The sequence below is a fragment of the Elephas maximus genome, chromosome 6, assembly GCF_024166365.1.
Source record: "Elephas maximus indicus isolate mEleMax1 chromosome 6, mEleMax1 primary haplotype, whole genome shotgun sequence".
NCBI lineage: Eukaryota > Metazoa > Chordata > Mammalia > Proboscidea > Elephantidae > Elephas > Elephas maximus.
Window position 1 is genome coordinate 59,046,698 of NC_064824.1, and position 22,775 is coordinate 59,069,472.

The following is a 22,775-nucleotide window of genomic DNA, read 5'->3' on the forward strand; positions in this document are numbered from 1 at the left end:
ATTTTGGCTCTTCTGTAAATCTAATGTTGTGATTTTTATATTTGTTTCGTTTTGTCTGTGAAATGAATAATTTATACAAGTACACACTCCATTGAGAAACGTTTTGTTTTTTGCTCGTTTGTATCGTCTGTGTATAACAAGTAAAATAAATCTGGTAAAACGCTAACTATGGTGTTTGAAAGCAGTTTACAGTTTGGAAATAATTTAATTACTTTAAGAGGTTACTTTTAAGGGTTAAGGAAGAATAGCATGTCCCACTCAGATATGGGACGGTTCTGTTTCATGGGAACCACCTCCCATTTTTTTCCCCTTAAATTTGTTTTGTAACATTACCATTAACTACTTTTTCTCAGTCTACAATCACTTAGTTCCATATGTGTCAAGTTTCACTTTACTGCGCTCATCCCCCGCCCCCCCCCCCAGGAAAATGTATGCACTCTCCTCTTCATACCTGATTCTCTCTGAAGCTGGAAAAATGAGAGCAAGAAACGGAGGGTCTTTAAATGAGGAGTTTAGAATTTCTTTAAATTTTACAAAGCAAAGTGAGAGGCTTTGGGCCAGAGTAGGGAGTAATTTAAATGCATGTTAAAATAGGCTGGTGACCACAGCGTTAGGCAGTTTCGAAAATTCCGGCCTTTAATAGGAGGCCTTGAAAGTGAGTGGCAATTTGTAAGCGCAAAGGCAGAACGGCCTACATTTCTTGAGTGGCTGATTTCGGGGGATTGGGCAGGGAAAGGGTGGTGATGGAGCCATAGAACAAACTCGTGATAGGTCCGTTTTTAACCACTGAAGCTTAAAACTTGCATTGGGAGGTATCTGTGGGCATAGCTCCATCCCTTCTCCAGTGGAATCCCTGTGTCAGACCTGCCCAGGCAAGATTCCTATCCCTTAGAACAAATGCAGATATTCCAGCTTCGGTCGCTGGTACTAGTCAGGAAGTCCGCAAAGCTCTGCATTTACCACACAGAGAAGAGATTTTTCCACTTTTGTCTCCAAAGTGAGATAGCAGGAAGGAGGTGGAAAATGGGTCAGTATTCTTGCTTAGTCTGGGCCAGCCTCGGGTTACAAGACTAAACTTACCACCACCTAGAGATTGTCCTGTGTCCCCTTTGCAGTTTGGTAGATGTAAAAGGGCTTCAAGTTCCAATTAGGAGGAATATTAGAGGGAGGAAAAACTGGCTTGCCTTTCTCGGACAATTCTACCACTAGACGGCGTTCCGTGGAGTTTTGCCTGCCACATAGAAAAGCGATGACTGATTTTCCTTTGTTTTTCTTTCTCCCTTCCTGCACCTAAGAACTAAACAAGAGGATGAAAAGTACAAAAACATGGTGCATGTGTAGCAAGTGAAGTCGAGCAGAGAATTTATGTAATCACCCACCGGTTCTGCGTTCCCTACAATCCCATCACCTAGTCCCGCCGAGGAGGAGGCGCACATGTAGTTGGGAGGGCGCAGGGGCACGCCTGCTCCAGGGCGTTAGGGCACTAGGTGCTGGAGGGCGCAGGTCCTTAGGGCCTAGGGGAGGGCCCTGGGCCGTGGAGGCTCCAGGGCGCCGGGGCCGAGGGGGCCGCGCCTCGTTCTCTCCGACCTGAGGCCTGGCAGCGGGGGCGCGCGTTGCTTGGCCGGGCCCAGCCTGCAGCCCTCCGCGCAGAGCCACCGTGAATAAAACAGTGTCACCGAAGTAACCGAAGCTCTTAGAAGCCGTGGATAGATTTCACAGGAACGCAGTGCCTTGTACTGAAAGACGCGCTTTAGCTCATATTAGGAAGTACTTAAAAAATTTGGGGAGGTCGTTTCCCTTGCAGCTCTACTACCATCTGCTGTGTGGACTGAGTCAGCATGAGGTAAATTTGCAGCTACACGCTCTTCTCGGAGGCAGTGTGCTTTGCTGTCCCTTTAAAGCATGATCATTTCTCCTCGCTTCCAAGAAGTCTTGGGCATCTAGTGAATTGATGCTGTTAATGTGTCTCAGAAGCTGCTGCTGCTCAAAGGAGCTCAGAGTTTGGATTTGAGAGGGCCTGTGGGAATCAAAGTTCGTGCCCCCGGTTAGAATTCGAATTGCGTTTTATCTCCTTGAGGATGCGTGAGGGTACGGGCCGGGCTAAAGACAGAGAGGGATGGCGAATCCTCGCCGTAAACTGTAAATTTCGTCAAATAATTTTCAACAATGTATTTTCAAAAAGGCAGAAAGGAAGGAAGGGGAAAAAAAAAAGGCGAGCGTGCGGCTAGCCATCAATTTTTGCTTGTGCCTTTCCGCCACTCGTAATCCGCGCCATTTTAACTCATTTTGAACCACCCGCTCGGGCCTGAGAGTGGCAGCCGGCGGGCGACACTCCGGCTGGGAGACGCTGCGCCCTCGGTTCTTAACCCACGAATAGATCGCCGTCCGTCGGTGCAGACAGGAGGGGGAACAGAGTGCGCTGCGATCCGGGGCTGCAGCGGGGGAGGCGGGTTCGTCAGCCCCGGCAAGCGAGGCCGCAGCTTGGCTGGGACCGAGCTAAGGGTAAGGCCTGGCGCCGCCCGCGCAGCGACCGAGCCCCGCGTACCCAGAAGCTCGGCCGGGAGCTAAGGGCGTTGCGGAGGCCTGGTCCCCGCCACTGAGCCTGGGCTCAGGCTCTCTTGCTTCGTCGTCGGGTGGGCGGCGGCGTCGTCCTGGCTGTCCTGGCCGCAGGTGCAGGCCGGCCTCCAGGTCGGTGTCCAGATCCGGAGTCTAGGCGCGAGTCCAGACTGGAGTCCAGACCAGGAGTCCAAGCCGTTCTCCAAGCCCCAGAGCCTGATGAAGAGCGGCCCGCAGCCTTTACCCAGGCATGAGGGCGCGGCCTCAATGCACGCAGAGCCAGGCCCAGCAATCGGCTAGGGCTCCGGAAGACTAGCAGAAACTTAGCATGTTTGTTTGAAGAATTAGGTGTTTCTGTCTCTTTAAACCTATTGCCGTTGAACTGACTCACAGCGACCCTATAGGACGGAAGGGAACTGCCCTGTAGCGTTTCCAAGGAGTGGCTGGTGGATTCGAACTCCCAACCTTTTGGTTAGTAGCTGAGCTCTTAACCACTGCGCCACCAGGGCTCCTGCCGTGTCTTTAGGACCCACTTAAATCACCGGAACATTTTCATTTTAAGGTCTATAGAGAACTTTTTGAATTCCAATAGCTCCTGCATTTATATTAAAAAAATTCTCATTGCTAAAATTCTTTGTGGCCCACCCTTTTTTGTGATGTTAAGTATTGATCTTTTTAGCACTGAAACTTTAAAGGATGTTCTACTTTCTGTTAAGTGTGCAGGCTAGGAACAAAAGCCTTTGTTAAACAGAGGTCATTTATATTCTGGAGAATTTAAAAGGCAGTGTAATGATACTTGGGCAACACGTTTGTGTTCATGTGCGATTTTATAAAATGTTCAACCTGTCCTCGGGCACAGCGCCTTTTTTGTGGGTATGTGAACTGTTTTATCGTGGAAGCATTTTAGCCATGGGGATAGGAAATAAAAAAACAAACAAGTAAAACCCTTTATTCTGTGTGAAAACAACCAATCTAGACTCCCCCCAAAGAAACAGCAGCAATTATTATTATTGTTAGACAAATCTAGTTATGAATAAGTTAGCAACTTAAAGTCCAGTCGGTGATAAGCATTCAATTTAAAAAATATTTTATTTACTCTGGTAGGTTGGCACTTACTTGGCTAATTGAAAGACTAATGTTTTAGCCTAATATCAGTAAATCAGTTTTAAAAAGTAGTTGAAACTTTTTAAGCAAGTTGAATTTTTGTGATTATTGAAGTTGCAATCCGAGTGCAAGATCCACTTTTGGACAATCAGATTTCCTTTTGCCAGAACAACAAAATGAGCCAGGGAAGACAGAGATAAGCTAGGCAAGATTTTAGGTATTGTGTTAAACTTGGTTTAATTCAGTTGCTTTGGGATTTGCGTGTCTTTCCGGGTCCCATCTTGAGCTTGTATGTTAGGCTACAACACATTAAAAAATATATTCACTTGAAAGAAAACCCCACAGCTTTCACAATAAAGTAAACTTGATGCTGTACAAGTCACTGGTCTCATCTGAGCAGATTATTTCTGCCTTGCATGTATTTTACACCCACAGTATGGTTTGCAGCGGTGTTCAAGGCATGGCGTGAAAAATTTGATTTGAATAGTTCCATTAAAGCAATGAAAAAAAAAAAACAAAACCATGGCTTAATAGTCCTTCTACTGATAGCTCCCTCTCTTACTATGCTAACTCTGAAATAAATATGTAATCTATTATTAGGAACATGGCATTTAGAAGACCCTTGCTGGTTATATTTAATTTAATAAACATACTAACTGTGACATTATTAACGCAATGAAGTTCGTACCACAAGTTGATTCTTTCAGGTTGTTTGACCTATTACTTATCACTAGATTCTTTGTAAACATATCCTGCAATTTATAACTTGTATTTTATATAAAAATTATTTCCGGTTTCAGTTCTTTAAAACTGGTATCTACATGACCAAAACCAAAAACCCACTGCTGTTGACAGAGTAGGGCAGAGCAGAACTGCCCCATAGGGTTTCCAAAGCTGTAAATCTTTATGAAAGCAGATCGCCGCATCTTTCTCCCGTGATCTGCGTGATAGGGCACTCATTTTATATACAGGGTATTTATAGTTGGGTACTGTGACACACTTTTCATGAGGATGAAGAAGGTGGTTGGGAGGGGAGACCATCTTTAGGGACTAGGCCTCTGGTTGTTTTAGCTGATACAGTTATTTCATTCCAACACTAATAAGAAAAAAAAAAAGGATTTGTATGACTTACGTGAAGTTCCGGGTTAAGGATTGGCCCTATATTTTGTGGTTATAGTAAGTTTTAGGAAGTGGAAAATAAATTGAACTTCCTGGTTGAAAAATAGAAATCTTGCTTATATTAGGTTTAGTGTTTATATTGTGCTTACTTAGGTTTAGGTTTAGTACCTCTCTTCCTGTTAGCAGAAAGGGTACTGTATGGGAAAAAGCTTTTTTATTACAATCTTATCATTTCAAGTGCCTAAAAAAAGAAAAAAAAAAAAATCAAGAATGTTGTTCTCAAGCCACAGGATCTTCCTAGCTCGCATTTCAACTTTCAAGATGTATTTGTGATTTATTTTGTCATTATCTTAGTATGAAAGGGAAGGCATTTTTCAATCTTAGGAAAATTCAGAAGCAATTTTTTAGTTTTCAGTTAATTCAGTTTCATCTTAAAAGTTCAAATTTAGCAAAGCACATGTTCCCTTGTTCATGCCAAGTGTGATAAAAACTAGTCGAAAAATAAAACCATTGCAAACAAGTAGAGCATTGCACACTATACAGGCCACATCATTTCTAGGTCTGATGTCAGTGTCTATTGGGCTACCATTTGTGGGCACGTGTAGAGCTCTCCTTGAAAGCTGATTGAAGGTACTACTGTTTCAGATATATATGTGAACTGTATGTGTGTTTTACATATCCTCTTTGTAATAGTGTTATGCACACCCATGAACACTCAAACATTTGCCATCTTCATCAACAAAAGGTTATTCTTTTTAGAGCTCTAGGATTTGTTTTTCTCCATATGCATTAGGGGATTATATTTTCTTTGTATTTAAAATATGAATTATACAAAACCACCTCATTTTCTGTATAAGGTAGTTAAATTATAGGCTACTTTGTGGAATTATAGCTTTCTTAATTAGTGTAATCTTTCATTTACAATATTTGAATTAAGCTACACAAATATATATATGAAGTTTAATATTCTTAAACTTCAATGAATAAAATAAACGTGTGTGTTACATACATTTCTGTTTAGGCCATCTGCAGTCAGCACTGACATGAGAACTTTTCAGTTATCATATAGGTTTCTATTATACTGAATCACTTGCTCAATTGGGAATTTACTGAAGGCAAAGCAGTATTTCTAATTAAAAATGCTTCAGAGGTGGCTAATACTTTTATGATCTGGCATATTTTTGAATGAAAAATTTATAATTTTGGTAAATTTTACCAAATAATAGCAATGTTTACTACTCAGCACCTTCCTTTGAGAAAATAGAAGCTATAATGAGGACAGATTCTTTCACAGGTTACTTACTATTGAATGTTATATGTTTTGTTCAAATAAACTCTTTTTTTCTACCTCTGTTTTCATTTGCTATTTTTAAAAAAACACTTTGTTCTTAATAATTCTTAGAGTGCACTCACCTTTGGAATTGACTTCCTTAATTTTTGCTCACATTCTGCCTTGTTCCTGTGGAAAAAGTCAAACATACTGACTTCCTTCTCAAAAATTTGTTCTTTCCTCCTCCAACTCTGCTGTCTCTCTTGACACTCATTTTTGCCCTTGTTGACTCTCTTGGCAACAACTTCTTTTTAAGCTACTTTTTTTTTTCTCATGGTACCACCCTGAATCTGAATCTTTATAAAACTATGGCTGATTCATCAGTTTATTTCAGGTCAGACATTTTATGCTTTCTTTAAAAGCAATCATAAAATTTTCAGGACAAACATTAGATATAATGTGTCTTTATTTTTTTATTATTATTTGGCCCCTCCTACCTTTTTTTTAAACTTTGTGCTTTTTCACTGTATACCTCTATAATCACTTCATCCCTCAATATTTGCTTTATTTTATTATCTTCTTTTCGTATTTGTGGAAGGACAACTTAATATTTTTATCTCTTATGGTATTCTGTTTTTTTTTTTTTTTTTACACATGACGTCCTTAACTATGTGAGGCACTTCATTTATGCCTGCTGTCCTTTGTATTTAGGACCCATCTTTCAATGCTTTCTTTGATCCTTTTCAATTCAGCTTCCCCATTTGCATGGACATTAAAATCTTTCCTACTAAGTTCACCAGTGTACTCTTGATCAAATAGAATGGCCTTATTACAAACTAATCTTTATTCTCTTAGCTATTTTAAATCATAATTAGCCTGTTGCGTGATTCAGAGTCACAAAATCTTCAACTCCTTCCCCTTCCTTCTTCCAGCTTTGCTTTCATGGGTCACTCCACTTGCTTGCTTATTTATTTTCACAGCTTATACATTTCTGTAGGTTTGCTTTTCATAGGATGTCCTCATATATACTGCTCCTAAGAAAACTTGCTAGGCCTGTGATATGGAAGAGCGGGGTGAGAGAAAAAAGATCTGGTACTACTTTTCTTAATAAATAACTTGACCCATTCCCTAATAGCCTTTACTTTTCTGTTTCTTACAGCCTTATACATTTAGATTGACATTCTGGATTCTTCTATCTATCCTTCCTTACACTGCCTGATGCCAACTCATGTTCTCCCTACCGTTAACTGAAGTTTAACAGGAAGAAAATTTAAATGAATTATTAGAAATTAAAATTTTCCTGGTCACATGGGATTGCCAAGAGTTGGAACTGACTACATGGCAACTAACAACAGCAACAATATCAGCGTTAATTAAAATCCTTAGGGAGAGTGCTATGGAATTACACACACCAACACCATTAAAAAGCAAAGGTTTTTTATGGCTATAAAATTGTGTGTACCATAGCTATAGGGTCGCTATGAGTCAGAATTGTCTTGATGGCAACACGTTTGTATCTCATTGCCACCACTCATCTGTCAGCTTGTCGTATCGTAGTGGCTTGCCTGTTGTTTTGATGCTGTAAGCTATGCCAACAGTATTTCAGATATCAGGAGGGTCACCCATGGTGGGCAGGCTACAGCAGAGGTTCAAGACTAAGCCAGACTGGGAACAACGACCTGGCCATCTACTTCTAAAAAAACTGACCAGTGAAAATGTTATGAATAGCAGGGAAACATTGCCTGATAGAGTGCTGGAAGCTGAGCCCCTCAGGTTTGAATGCATTCAAAATATGACTGCAGAAGAGATGCCTCTTCAAAGTAGAGTCAACCTTAATGAGGTGGATGGGATAAAACTTTCGAGACCTTCGTTGGCTGATATGGCATGACTCAAAATGAGAAGCAGCAGCTGCAAACATCCATTAATTGGAATATGGAATGTATGTAGTATGAATTCAGGAAAATTGGAAGTTGTCAAAGATAAATAGAATGCTTGAAGATAGCTATCCTATGGATTAGTGAGCTGAAGTGGACTGATATTGGCTATCACAGGGTCTACTATGCCGAGAATGACAAATTGAAGAGGAGCAGCATTGCCTTGTCAAAAAGAACATTTCAAGATCTATCCTGAGATACAACTCTGTGATATAGGATAATATCCATATACCTACAAGAAAGACCAGTTAAAATGACTATTATGCAAATTTATGCACCAACCACTAATGCCAAAGATGAAGAAATGGAAGATTTTTACCAGCTTCTGCAGTCTGAAATTGATCAAACATGCAATCAAGATGCATTGATAAGTACTGGTGATTGGAATGCGAAAGTTGGAAACAAAAAAGAAGGATCAGTAGTTGGATCTAGGCCTTGGTGCTAGAAAGGATGCTGGAGATCACATAATAGAATTTTGGAAGACCAATGACCTACTCATTAAAATTACCTTTTTTCAACAACATAAGCAGCGACTGTACACATGGACCTCACCAGATGGAATGCAGATCGACTACATCTGTGGAAAGAGATGATGACAAAGCTGAATATCATCAGTCAGAACAAGGCCAGGGGCCAACTGTGGAACAGACCATCAATTGCTCATATGCAAGTTAAAGCTGTAGCTAAAGAAAGTTAAAACAAGTCCATGAAAGTCAAAGTATGACCTTGAGTATATTGCACTTGAATTTAGAGAGCATCTTAAGAATAGATTTGATGCATTGAACACCAACGACCAAAGACCAGACAAGTTGTGTAATGACATCATACATGAAGGAAGCAAAAAGTCTTTAAAAAGACAGGAATGAAAGAAAAGACCAAAATAGATGTCAGAAAGACTCTGAAACTTGCTTTTGAACATAGAGCAGCTACAGCAAATGGAAGAAATGATGAAGTAAAAGAGTTGAACAGAAGATTTGAAAGGGTGGCTCAAGAAGACAAAGTAAAATAATGAAATAGGCAAAGACCTGGAGTTAGAAAACCAAAGGGAAGAACACGCTCGGCATTTCTCAAGTGAAAGAACTGAAGAAAAAGTTAAAGCCTCAAGTTGCAATAATGAAGAATTCTATGGGCAAAATATTGGATGATGCAGGAAACATCAAAAGAAGATGGGAGGAATACACAGAGTCACTATACCAAAAAGAATTGTTGACGTTCAGCCAGTTCAGGATGTAGCATATGATCAAGAGCCGATGGTATTGAAGGAAGAAGTCCAAGCTCCACTGAAGGCATTGGTGAAAAACAAGGTTCCAAGAATTGGCAGAATACCAATCGAGATGTTTCAACAAATGGAAGACAGCTACCTGTCAGCCAACTGGAAGAGATCCATATTTGTGCCCATTCCGAAGAAAGGTGATCTAACAACACAGAAATTATTGAACAATATCATTAATATTACACACAAGTAAAATTTTGCTGAAGATAATTTAAAAAAAAATGGTTGCAGCACTACATTGACAGGGAACTAGCAGAAATGCAAGCCAGCTTCAGAAGAGTAAGTGGAACGAGAGATATCATTGCTGTTGTCAGATGGATCTCGGCTGAATGGAGAGAATACCAGAAAGATGTTTACATGTGTTTTATTGACTATGCAAAGGTATCTGACTGTGTGGATCATAAGAAATTATGGATAACATTGTAAAGAATGGGAATTCTAGAGCATTTAATTGTGCTTATGCAGAACCTGTACATAGACCAAAACCAAAAAACAACAAAAAAACAAACTCATTGCCATTGAGTCAATTCTGACTCAGCAACCCTAGGACAGAGCAGAACTACCCCATAGGATTTCCAAGGAGCAGCTGGTAGATTCAAACTGCCCACCTTTGGAATAGCGGCTGAACGGTTAACTACTCTGCCACCAGGGCTCCGTACACAGACCAAGAGGCAGTAATTTGAACAGAATAAGGCGATACTGCATGGTTTAAAATCAGGAAGGGTGTGCATCCGGGTTGAATCCTTTCACCATACTTATTCAGTCTGTATGCTGAGCAAATGATGCAAGAAACTGGACTACATGAAGAACACGGCATCAGAATTGGAGGAAGACTCATTAACAACCTTTGATATGCAGATGACACAACCTTGCTTGCTGAAAGCAAAGAGGACTTGAAACACTGATGAAGATCAAAGACTACAGCCTGCAATATGGATTACACTTCAACGTAAAGAAAACAAAAATCGTCACAACTGGCCAATAAGCAACATCATGATAAACAGAGAAAATATTGAAGTTGTCAAAGATTTCATTTTACTTGGATTCATGACCAATGCCTATGGAAGTAGCAGTCAAGAAATCAAAAGACGCATTGCCTTGGGCAAATATGCTGCAAAAGACCTTTTGAAAGTGTTGGAAAAAAAGATGTCAGTTTGAGGACTAAGGTGAGCCTGACTCAAGCCATGATATTTTCAGTCACCTCACATGCATGCAAAAGCTGGACAATAGATGAGGAAGACCGAAGAAGAATTGATACCTTTGAATTATGGTGTTGGTGAAGAATATTGAATATACTGTGGACTGTCAGAAGGACGACAAATCTGTCTTGGAAGTAGTGCAGCCAGAATGGCCTTTAGAAGTGAGGATGGCGAGACTTCATCTCACATATTTTGGACATGTTATCAGGAAGGACCAGTCCCTGGAAAAGGACATCATGCTCAGTAAGTGGAGGGTCAGCAAAAAAGAGGTAGACCCTCAACCAGGTGAATTGACACAGTGGCTGCAACAATGGGCTCAAACATAGCAATGATTGTGAGCATGGTGCAGGACTGGGCATTGTTTCTTTCTGTTGTCCCTAGAATTGCTATGAGTTGGAACCCTGCAAACCTAAGAGATTCATGTCTTGCAGATCACGAGAACAACTTCTACTTGCATCACCACTTATTTAGAAAACTCTTTGCTCTTGGTTTTAAACTGAAAGCTACCCAGCATTTTAGTTTTATTTTCAATTCTTTTTGTTCTACAGTCATCTTTCAAATATATGTGTGTTTGTGAGTTTTTTTTTTTTTTTATGTGTCTGTGTGTGTAAAACAGCATGATGAATTTGGAAAACAAGAAACTAAAATCAAGAAAAGAAAGTGGGGAATTTTTGGCACTCCCCGCATTGTGCTACCTTAGGTACTATCATGACTGGGACCTTTGAGAACCTCCTATTGGGCCTGAAGAATACTCTTTTACCAGTTTCTTATCTATGAAAATAATTCTCTCCTTCCTAGTAGTAAGATCAAAAGCCTTTAAACTTATTATTACTTAACTTGCACTCAGTATAATTTCCATTTGAGTAAGAAGTTGGTGAAAATGCTACCATATCAAAGAAATGTTTCTATAATATTACTGAGACAAAACCCGTTGCCATCGAGTTGATTCTGACTCATAGCAACCCTATAGGGCAGAGCAGAACTGCCCCATAGGGTTTCCAAGGAGTGGCTGGTGGATTCAAATTGCTGACCCTTTGGTTAGTAGCCATAGCTCTTAACCACTGCGCCAACAGGGCTCGGATATGGAAGATACCTGCATTAAATTTGTTTTGAAAATATAGGTCTCACTAGAGGAATCCCAGCGGTCATGGTCCCCAAACCTTCTGTTGGCCCAGGACAGGAACCATTCCCAAAGATAACTCATCAGACATGGAAGGGACTGGACAGTGGGTAGGCGAGAGATGCTGATGAAGAGTGAGCTATTTGTATCAGGTGGACACTTGAGACTGTGTTGGCATCTCCTGTCTGGAGAGGGGATGGGACAGTAGAGAGGGTTGGAAGCTGGCAAAATTGTTACGAAATGAGAGACTGGAAGGGCTGACTCATTAGGGGGAGAGAAAGTGGGAGTATGGAGTAAGGTGTATATAAACTTATATGTGACAGACTGACTTGATTTGTAAACGTTCACTTGAAGCTCAATAAAAATTAAAAAAAAATACATAGGTCTCAAAGACACCTGCTGTTATAGTAGAAAATATGGTGGACACAAATAAGATACAATATTTCTCTGATTTTCATTATCATTATTTGTAAAATGAAATTATAATTAAATCGTTCAAATACCTTCCAGCTCCAAAGAACTGTGCTTTATATGGGCTTCTGACTTCCTTTTTAGTTTGAATTAAAATGTTCTGACCTGGGGCAGAACTACTTGTAGAGTAGTGGCTTTCTCATTTTTAAACCCGGAACTCAGTAGTGCACACACACATACAAATAAAAGTTTCACAAAATAATATTTAACTACCATATCCTATAGTGGAAGCCCTGGTGGCGTAGTGGTTAAGTGCTACGGCTGTTAACAGCTATGGCTGTTAACTCCCGAATTCGAATTCGGGAGTTTGAATTCACCAGGTGCGCCTTGGAAACCCTATGGGGTGGTTCTACTCTGTCCTATAGGGTCACTATGAGTTGGAATCAACTCGATGGCAAAGGTTTTGTTTTGTTTTTTTGGTATATTCTATAGTAGTAGTAGTAGTTAGTTGTCATTGAGTTGGCTCTGACTCATGGCGACCCAATCTACAACAGAAGAAAACACTGCCTGGTCCTGTGCCATCTTTGTTGGTATGGGCATGCCCATTGTTGTGGCCACTGTGTATTTGAGTGCCTTCCAGCCTAGAGGGCTCATCTTTTAGCACTATATCTGATAATATTCTATTGTGATCCATAGGGTTTTTTATTGGCTAATTTATATAAATAGATGACCAGGCCTTTCTTCCTAGCCTGTCTTAGTCTAGAAGCTCTGCTGAAACCTGTCCACTGTGTGCGATCCTTCTGATATTTGTAATACTGGTTGTATAACTTCCAGAATCATAGCAACACGCTAGCCATCATAGCATGACAAACAGATGGATGGTGGACGTTGTTCTATACTAGTATGCTTTTATGTTCAATTTTATTGAAAAGAAAATTCTGATTATGACCCAGTAAATTTATTTTATGATTCTCTAATGGACAATGACTCAAAATTTGAAAAACATTTTCATAGAGGTAGTTATCTTGACTATCATGGAAAGTCCTTAGTTTCCTCCTACATCTATGCTTTAGTATTTTTTTTTCTAGAGTGGTAGAACATACATATTAACAAAAGAAAGGGAATTGCTTCTTTAAAAATCATCCTGAGTTTATGGCATAAAGGTCATTTGGGTGTGAAAATTGAGAGACTATTTTTTACAGTATTCTTTCCATTATGACCTGCAATTAAAAAAAAAAAATCCTTAAGGTACCTTTCTTTAAAGTGGATATATGTGTGCGTGTATGTGTATATATATATATAACTTTGTAGGCTTTTGATCTCTCTGATGTACGGACACATACTTACTTCAATCATATTGATTTATTGAAAATCAAGGGCATTCTAGCCTTGGGGATAAGCAGGTTCGTTCTTGCTGGTGTGGCTCTTTGCATGAACTGCTTCCCTCCCTTTCTTGACACTAAGGCACAGCTGGATGGGGAGAAGAGAATAACAGCAATGTCTTCATATTTTCTAGGTCAGTGACTTCACATTAGAATCACCAGGGGAGCTTTTAAAAATTCTTATGTTTGGATTTGCACCCCATACCAATTAAATCAGAATGTCTGACGGTTAGACCAGGCCTCAGTACTTTTTAGAAATTCCCAGGCTATTCTAATATGCACAAAGTCTGGAACCACTCCTCTAGGTTTTTTGTTTGTTTAAATTTTTTATAATGAAAGTAAAGGTAGATTTTTTTTTTGTTTTTGATTTTAGCAGGTGTTAAACATGGTGGCAAGCTGAACCTGTCCATTATAATTTCATGTCTAGGGACTCTGGTAATAACAACTTTCTTAAAAATAAAAACAAGTACATAGATTTTAAAAATAGCCATTTTCATATAACTTTCTATTTTTTTTTTTTTAAACATTGTGGCAGCATGGTCCCATTTTAGAACAGGAAGTCTATCCCCTTGACTATACAAGGAGAGCATCCTGAAGAACATTGCCTTCTCACTTTCTGTATATTAGAAGCATTTGTGCTCCTCCTCCAGCTCATCATGATTAAACGTGATGATTAGTGCTGTCTTTGGAAATTACACAGTCATCCATAAGGTAGCCTTTATCTGGATAGTCTGGAATTGGAAGGTTGTCTGGAAGTATGCATGTTTGACATCTGATGTCATTCTCAAAAGAATAAATGCGAGACTATTCAGAATAGTCCTAATCCGTGGAACAAATAACAGAGTTCTAAAGGTGGGAAGTGAGTATAGCAATGCCAGTGGTATACCTATTTCAATTCGGTTATAGAGGGATTACCTTTAAATACGTGAGATGGAAAATTTTCTTTCCCTCAATATAGGCCAGTTACAAGCAGCTTACTTACTCAGATAGCTTCATAGTCCATGGCAACCTCCCAAGTCATTCATTTTTAAGTGGTTGCATCCATTTGAGTCATAATGTGAACATCACCCAGCAAACTGAGTCATTAATTTACATACTTGAAAAGTTGTATTTAGTATATTGCAAATGAAATGTCATAGGAAATTTGCGTTTTTATTTCATTCAAATTAAAAATCCACTGAAGTGTGAAGGATTATTACTTGCTACTACTATTCCTAGGAATAATAAGGAAATTATTATTAATTGATCTTTATGTCTTACATTATAATTATATGTTGAAACATTTTAATCATAACTGTAGGGTAGGATGAAATGCATATCTGCTTATTTGCCAAGAAGTACGATTTAGAATATGAAAATTGACCAGCATCCTCAAAATGATGTAAAAGTTTAAAGGAAAAAGTTTGGTTAAATATGTTTTGGGATTTGCTAAACTTAAAATATTTGAAAAGTCAGAGTTTTTGTTACATACAAACAATTCAGTTTGACCTTTAGAAATCTGCAGGTTCAGAGATTTAAAAATAAAAGAACGAATAAGAAGAAAAGTTAAAGTTATTGATTCTGCTTGTTCCTTACACTCCCTACCACCACCTCTCCAAATGCAGTGTTTCATCTGTGCTGGAATTAAGTATTTATTAATGTTCAAGAAACTAGGCAGTCATATGACCATGGCTTATTTTAGCTCACTCCTAAATTTAGAAGTGTTCCCAGATTGAAAAATGGTAAAGGGAATAGAGAACAAATGCACAGTTTTTAGTTTAATTGTTTTAGATTTTATATATTTTTTGATACTAGATTTCATTTTCCTAATCATACTATATCAAACCTTTTAAGAGGGTAAAGTAAGATTGTGTTAGAATTTTTTTGAGATTCCTAAGTTTTATTAGTATAAATTATACTAATTTTGTTTGTCAGTTAACATACTTTCTAGAAATAATATATGGTCAATTTTTTAGTATTCAGGAGTTTTCCTGTTTCTGAATTATCTGAGTACGTTGCTTCTCACTTGCTTCCATCTGCCACTTTTGATTACTTTTACTCCTTATTTTATTAGATAACAAAAAAGGCAAGTTAATGTTAAAAATGAAATCTGTTTATCAGTGAATGTGATTTGGCAAGAAGGAGAATACAAATATTTCTAAAATGCTATCTTCAGACTAATAGTTTTATTTATCCTTGCTCTTTTTGCAGTCTAAAACTACAATTAAGTTAAAAGGTTTTAGTTTATTTTTATTGCAAACTGAAAGCAACATCGTAATAGTTCATTTCATAGAAATACTAGTTAATATGTACTTACCAAGGTGAACTGTCTAGAATAGTAGTAATACCTAAACCAAACCTCAGGATTTCTCTGCCATTAGTTCAAAAGCTTCCCTGATGGATCTCTAAACTGGTTGTCCTGCCATTCCTTATCCCCTCTGTGCATTTCCAGTTGAGAGAAAAGTAGTAACTGACAGTGGTACACCCCTTTCATGCCTCTGCTTCAGATTGTTGTAGTTTTACATGAACTTCCCTTCTCTCATTCTGCCTCTCTGTTGAGAAATGAAAAGTACCTTCTGTTCACAGAAAGGTTAGGGATCCTTTAAAGTTAACTGATACAACAACAAATTTCAGTATTGATCTGGTTATTTTAATTTTGCTTGTATTTGTTGATTGTTGAGTATGATTGAAGCATTATACAAGGGACCATAGAGATTGTAGGATGAATTCAATATGGATTCTGTCTTCATGATTTGTGAAAAGACCACATACTACTACAAGACACAAAGTGGTGAGTTCTAGAAGAGAAGCACAGGTAAAAATCCTTTGAGAGCATAGGGAGGGTGTGATTATGCCTAGCTGAAAGAATCAAGGAAGGCTTTTTGGAGGTAATAATTGTTGAGCCTGGACTTGGAGAAATGGGGATAAAAAAGGTGTTCTGGATGGAAAAATAATTAACAAAGTCTAGGAGGTAAGGGAAGCAAAGGCTTTTTTTTTTTTTGGAAATCAGTAAGTTTATTGCTATGTAGAGGAGCTAATAGGAAGGTAAGATTAGAAAGACTCAGTGTCATGTAATGGAACACCTTGAATATTAGATTAAGACAAATTGTACCTCTATTAAATGGAAATAAATGCATGTAATTAAATTCAATTGACTTTACTGTGAATTTCGTTAGGCAAAATCACTTATTCTGTTGTGCAACTTATATTTTTAATTTAAGAATATGCTTAGGCTATATTTCTAGCTCAGTACATACTGATCTCATTCTTTTTGACATTTTTAATATTATGTTGTATGGATAAACCATACCTAACTTAACTAGTCCCTTACTGATGTACTTTTCATTGTTTCTAGGTTTTTGCTATTGTAAAAAAATGCTACATCGTATATTTATCTTTGTATACTTGTATTAGATATCTATGAGTTCCTAAAAATGGAATTTTTGGGTTAAAGGTGATACTAATTTTGTTATGCCATAAATATTTGAGAGTTTGTTTCCCTGGCATCTCACCAGGTACAACAATGTCAGTGCTGACATAATTAAATTTTTGATCATATTGGTAAAATTAGAACTTGTCATCTAAAACAGGAAGGTAACCACTAACTAGAGAACATAACTCTGGGGAATGTGTAATCCTAGGGTATGGGATGGTGTGCCAGTAGAAGAGAAACTTTATAGAAACAGTGTGACATAACTTTCTAGATTGTTAATTTGGGAGAAAAAACATACAATTTTTATTTTAAAATAACCTGAAAAATTTGAAGATTGAATGTAGAATTTATATGATTTCTTATCTTATTAATAAAAGTGAACATTCTATTTTATTTTTAAATAATGTGTATAACACTTTGCATATTGAGAGGTACTATGCAAATTTTATTGCTGTATTAGCCAACAACCTATTACAGGACTAAAATAAGTTCATGGATGAGTATGAAAATTACCTCCTCTAACTTCACAAGGGGGAGGGAGAGTGAAGGTCAATAACCCAAGGCTGATTCCTATAAGGCGGAGGTTAGATATGCCTTCTGTCTCCTCTGTCTTTACCAGTTCTGACAGCACTCTCTACTTCTCCGTGGACTCCACTAATTCATGGCAGTGGCTACACAGAACTCACAGGTAATACTCATGATTATTGATCAGGTTTATTAGGGAAGAAACAGCTCACGATTCAGATTCAGGAACACTCAGGGTACAGTTCTTCATCAGGACAGCCTGTTCTCAGCTGTGCCCACAGGCACACCTCTCTCTGGCCCTTGGCCTCTGCCCTGCTTGGGCAAGTGTTACAAAGCTCTTTTAGCTCTGTGAGGTACCCTACTCCACCAGTAAGCCTTAGCCAGAAGGTGCTCAGCTCTCTAGCTCCGTAGGTTGGCAAACCTAGCCCCACTAAGTGCCTGAAGGCACCCTACTCTGCCAGCAAACCTCCTGCCTGAAGGCACTTAGCCTTCTCATTCTGTGGGCCAGGAAACCCAACAGACCATCTCCTGCTGGTCTCTTCTGCTACCATTTCTCTGCCACTGCCTCTTGCCGTTCCCAGTGTTACAGCTCTCTCTCTCTCTCTCTCTCTCTTTCTCTCGGCCTCCTGGTGCTCAGCACAGGGACCCCGGGTCCAAATGATGCACTCTGCTCCTGGCTCTTCTTCCTTGGTGGTGATGAAATTTTCTGCCTGCTCAGGGATTGGCTCTCTTTTAAGCCTAGCAGGATGGCAAAACTGGGCCACAATTACCTCATTTGCACACTCCCACCCAATCACTTGGGTAGGAGTTATAAGACCATGGCGAGAAAGGACACACAAAAGCGATCCATTGCACTGCAATGAGAATCAGTATAAAGCTGATTCCCGTAAGGCTGAGATCAAATATAACCTTGCTTTTCCAATTCACCATCATTTCTTTTCAAAAAAATTTTTTTATAATTGTACTTTTTAACTTAAAAAATTATTGTACTTTAAATGAAGGTTTACAGAACAAACTAGCTTCTTGTTAAACAATATACATATTATTTTGTGACATTGGTCACAAACCCCACAGCATGTAAAGACGCTCCCTTCTTAACCTTGGGTTCCCTATTACCAGCTTTCCTGTCCACTCCCGACTTCCGGTCTCGGCCCCTGGGCTGGTGTGCCCCCTTAGTCTCATTTGCATTGTGGGCTTGTCCCGTCCCTGGCTAAAGGGTGAGCTTCAGGAGTGACTTTATTAGTGAGATTAAAGGGTCTCCAGGGGTTGTACTCTCAGGGTTTCTCCAGTCTCTGTCAGGCCGGTAAGTCTGGTCTGTTTTTGTGAGTTAGAATTTTGTTCTACATTTTTCTCTAGCTCTGTCCAGGACCCTCTGTTGTGATCCCTGTCAGAGCAGTTGGTTGTGGTAGCCAGTTACCATCTAGTTGTACTAGACTCAGTCTGGTAGAGGCTGTGGTAGTTGTGGTTCATTAGTCCTTTGGACTAATCTTTCCCTTGTGTCTTTAGCTTTCTTCATTCTCCATTGCTCCCGATGGGGTGAGACCAGTGGAGTATCTTAGATGGTCACTCACAAGATTTTAAGACCCCAGATGCTACTCCCCAAAGTAGAATGTAGAACATTTTCTTTATAAACTATGTTATGCCAATTGAGCTAGATATTCCCTGAGACCATGGTCCCCACAGCCCTCAGTCCAGTGGTTCATTCCCTCAGGGAGCTTGGATGTGTCTATGGAGCTTCCACGACCTTGTCTCGGATAAATTGTGCTGGCTTACCCTGTATTATGTACTGTCTTATCTTTCAGCAAAGTTAGCACTTGTCTATTTTGTGTTTTCCCATCCCCATCCACTTCTCTCACTTGTAACCATCAAAGATTTTTGTATGTAAACCTTTTCATGAGTTTTTATAGTAGTGGTCTCATACAGTATTTGTCCTTTTGTGATTGGCTGATTTCACTCAGCATAATGCCCTCCAGATTCATCCATGTTGAGAGATGCTTTGCAGGTTCATCATTGTTCTTTATTGGCACATACTACTCCATTGTGTTTATGTACCACAGTTCATCCATTATTCTATTGATGGGCATCTAGGCTCTTTCCATCTTTTTGCTATTGTGAACATGCTACAATGAACATGGGTGTGCATATTCACTTCACCATCTTTTCTGACACCAGCTGCCCATATAGCACTCTCCCTCAGCCCTAGCTACGCGGAGCTAGATCCAAGCTCACAAGTTAAAAGGACGCTGTCCTTGGTTTCATTAATTCACTGGAAGTGCTCATAAACCTCACAGAAGATATGCTTACAAGTGCTGGTTTTATTATACTAAATGGATGTAAATCAGAGTCATCATAAGGAAGAGTGTGTGGGCAAGGCAGGTTACCAGTGTGGAGCCGACATGTTTCAGAGAGGGCACCTTATCTTCCCTTTGCTGACCAGGGAGCTCTCTGAGCCTTAGGGTTCTAGGATTTTATGGGCTAGACCTGCATGATAGGCCAAATCATGCCTTCTGTGGCTAGTTGATATTGGTCTCCCAGGTGAGCCTTTTCTGGTCTGGCCAGCCCCCATTTGTGAGCACAAATACTCTGGTGTGGCCTGGAAGTAGTAGACCAAGGCACCCCAGTTATACCAGGAGTTATTTCACATAAACTGAAGACAAAGGCCACCCCTCTTTGGGTAATCTAGGTCCTTTACCCCACAAGGACATAAAGTCTCCTTACTGCTCAACCAAACTGTCAATATATAAGAAAAATAAATGCAAATCATTTACTTATTCAAATGTTCTGATAGAATCGTTCCATACACAATCCAAAATGCATCATAGAGTAGAATTTAGTTAACACCCACTTCCCCCCCCTTTTTTCCTTTTCAGGTTGCAAGCATATTTGCTTCTTATACATTTTGCTTTCAATTTTGAAAAGTAATTTTTTCTAACTTACAGGTATCAAATAATTTTTTTTCTGCTACCACATGATCTATACTGCTCCCTTGACTGGTGGATGAACTGAAGGGAACACAGGCTAATTAATATTTAAGGTGGCACATTCAATAGAAAGAACCACTGACAAAAGTTCATGAATTTTTAATCTGTTTAGGGCTCAGACTTTATAAATTTTAGAAGTAGAAGTATTTTCAAAATATACTGATATGCAGACTATAAAGCAGGTAAATGTGGAGCTGCTGTGTTGAAACAGGGTGAGGTACCTGGAATTCTGGTCACAGAGTTTCGCTCCTTCAGTTCCTCCAGTGACCTCTGAGCTTCCTGCAACAATACTAAGGTTGCTGGGAACACAATGCATGAGAATTACTCTCCTATGCGATCTGGTGCTCCTGCTTTTCAGGAGACACTGGGTGAAAAACCCTGGGTTGATCAATGGATTAATTCATATACTACTTTATTCTAGGGAGACAGTAAGTCCTGAATTTGATAACTGAAATTCTAAAGGCCCAAAGTTTTAGGTTCCAAGTTTCTTGGCTGAAGCAGACAAGTCTTTGTATTTCATTTTTTCATATTATTTATTGATTTCCATGAGCTGGATAAGCATTATATAATAAATGAAGGTACATTAAAACCCAGATTGTCGGTCCTCAACTTTTCTGTTGTGATTCATTAATTTTTTCTCTATGGATTTCATTTTAAAATATGAGACTTAAAAGCTATTTTATACTTGGGCCAGATTCTTTGGGCTCTGCTTCAGACTTCTTGGAATCTCCTAAGTCAAAATAGTTATTCTCATGGAAAAGCTAAAAAATAACACATTAAATTTTATAATAACATTGTTATAATAGGTGTTTTGGGGGTATGTTAAATAAGTTGATTCATTTTAAAGGTAAATGTATTCTAGAAATTCTGCCTTAAATGTTGTGTTATAATAATACCAATCTTTATGAGCACGCTGCAGATAGATCTGGTCACACAGTAGGAGAGCAATGGCCTGTGGCAGATGACTAAAGCCACAATTGCCAGCACTGTGCTTTAAAATTTATGATTCAATCCAAAGGGAGATTGGAGGTGCCATAAAGTGCTCCTATCCATATAAAAAAAAACATTGTTCATGTAGTGTGGACCCAGATCTAATTGAAAAGATAGAAACTCTAGAGAGATTTAGTTTTCTTTTAATTTTTTAAACATTCTTTAATAAATACTTTAACTTATTATAGTAGTTGTTGACAGTGATGAGCAGAGGGCCCTATGTAGCTTGGAATGCTCTGAATAATCCCCAGTATAAAAGTGTGCCTGCCTAGCCAAGCAGCTTTATTAATGCCATATTTTGCAAAGCTATTAAGTTTACTGAATGAAATTATGGATTTAATTGAAAAAAAATTTTTTTACTGTTCTTTCCACCTTTGACTAATGAATGTAGAAGAGAAAATTTGTTATTCTGTGTTTGCTAATGAGGTTCATGACTTCTTTAATTCTGAGCAGCAGCATGTGAATCCTCTGACCATTTAAATATCATTTTTCTTAAAGAAAATATTTATGAAATGCTAATAAACTATTAAGTGAACAAGTAATACAATATGTGATAATTTTTACACCCTTCCTAGATTGCATAAAATTTTAATACAAACTTGGTGTATACTTGATAATAATTTACATGTTTATTTTACCATCTGGTAAATGTGTAAACGATATTTTGAGAAGCACATTTCAGATTCACTTTAACAACTTATTCTTGACAATATGTGCCCTATGTTATGTATCGACTGGAAGAATCTTGGAAATTTCTGAAAAAGATGAATCCAGGAAAAAAAAAATTCATGTCCTAGTTTGTTTGTTTTAAAAATATTATGGAGATTTAAGACTTAGTTTTTAGTACCAAACTGAGGGATTTCGTTGTTTGCTGACTTTTACCAGACATCCTGCTAATTAGGGTAGAATAATCAGAGCAGCTTCCAAACATTATATCATGTACATCAAATCAGGTTTCCTACTAACACTGTGGGCCACGTAGGTAGCAGTGATCAAATAAATATGGTTCTCTGTGTTGTTGTATAACACTATCACATTTTTTTTCCAGAGGGTTTGGCTTGCTATAGCTTGTGTCTAAATATGGGAAGATTATTTTTTCCAATGTGTTGCAAGGAGCCTCAAGTGGATAGCTTTTATCGAATACTTTAACAGCATTTATGACACTTTGGCCTTCTGCCTTTTTTATTTCATTCTCTCTGCTTATTGGTCTCACTGGAATAAATCTCAGGAACTTACACAAAACAAGCAAACAGGTAATTCCCTATTCAGTTTTGTTTTAATGTATACTTTCTTAGCTGATAATAATCTAAGAGTCTTTGTTAAATTTCATGGACTACCTCTACATACTAATTGCCATCTGCCTCATCTCTCTATCTATAATGAAGAGGTTTGATAAGCAAATTGCAAATGTTGGCTTAAAAAAAAGTTACAACCACATTTTTATCTAAAAGATTCAGAAATCAAAGTACAGGTGTATCTTGAAAGTATTTTATTATTGT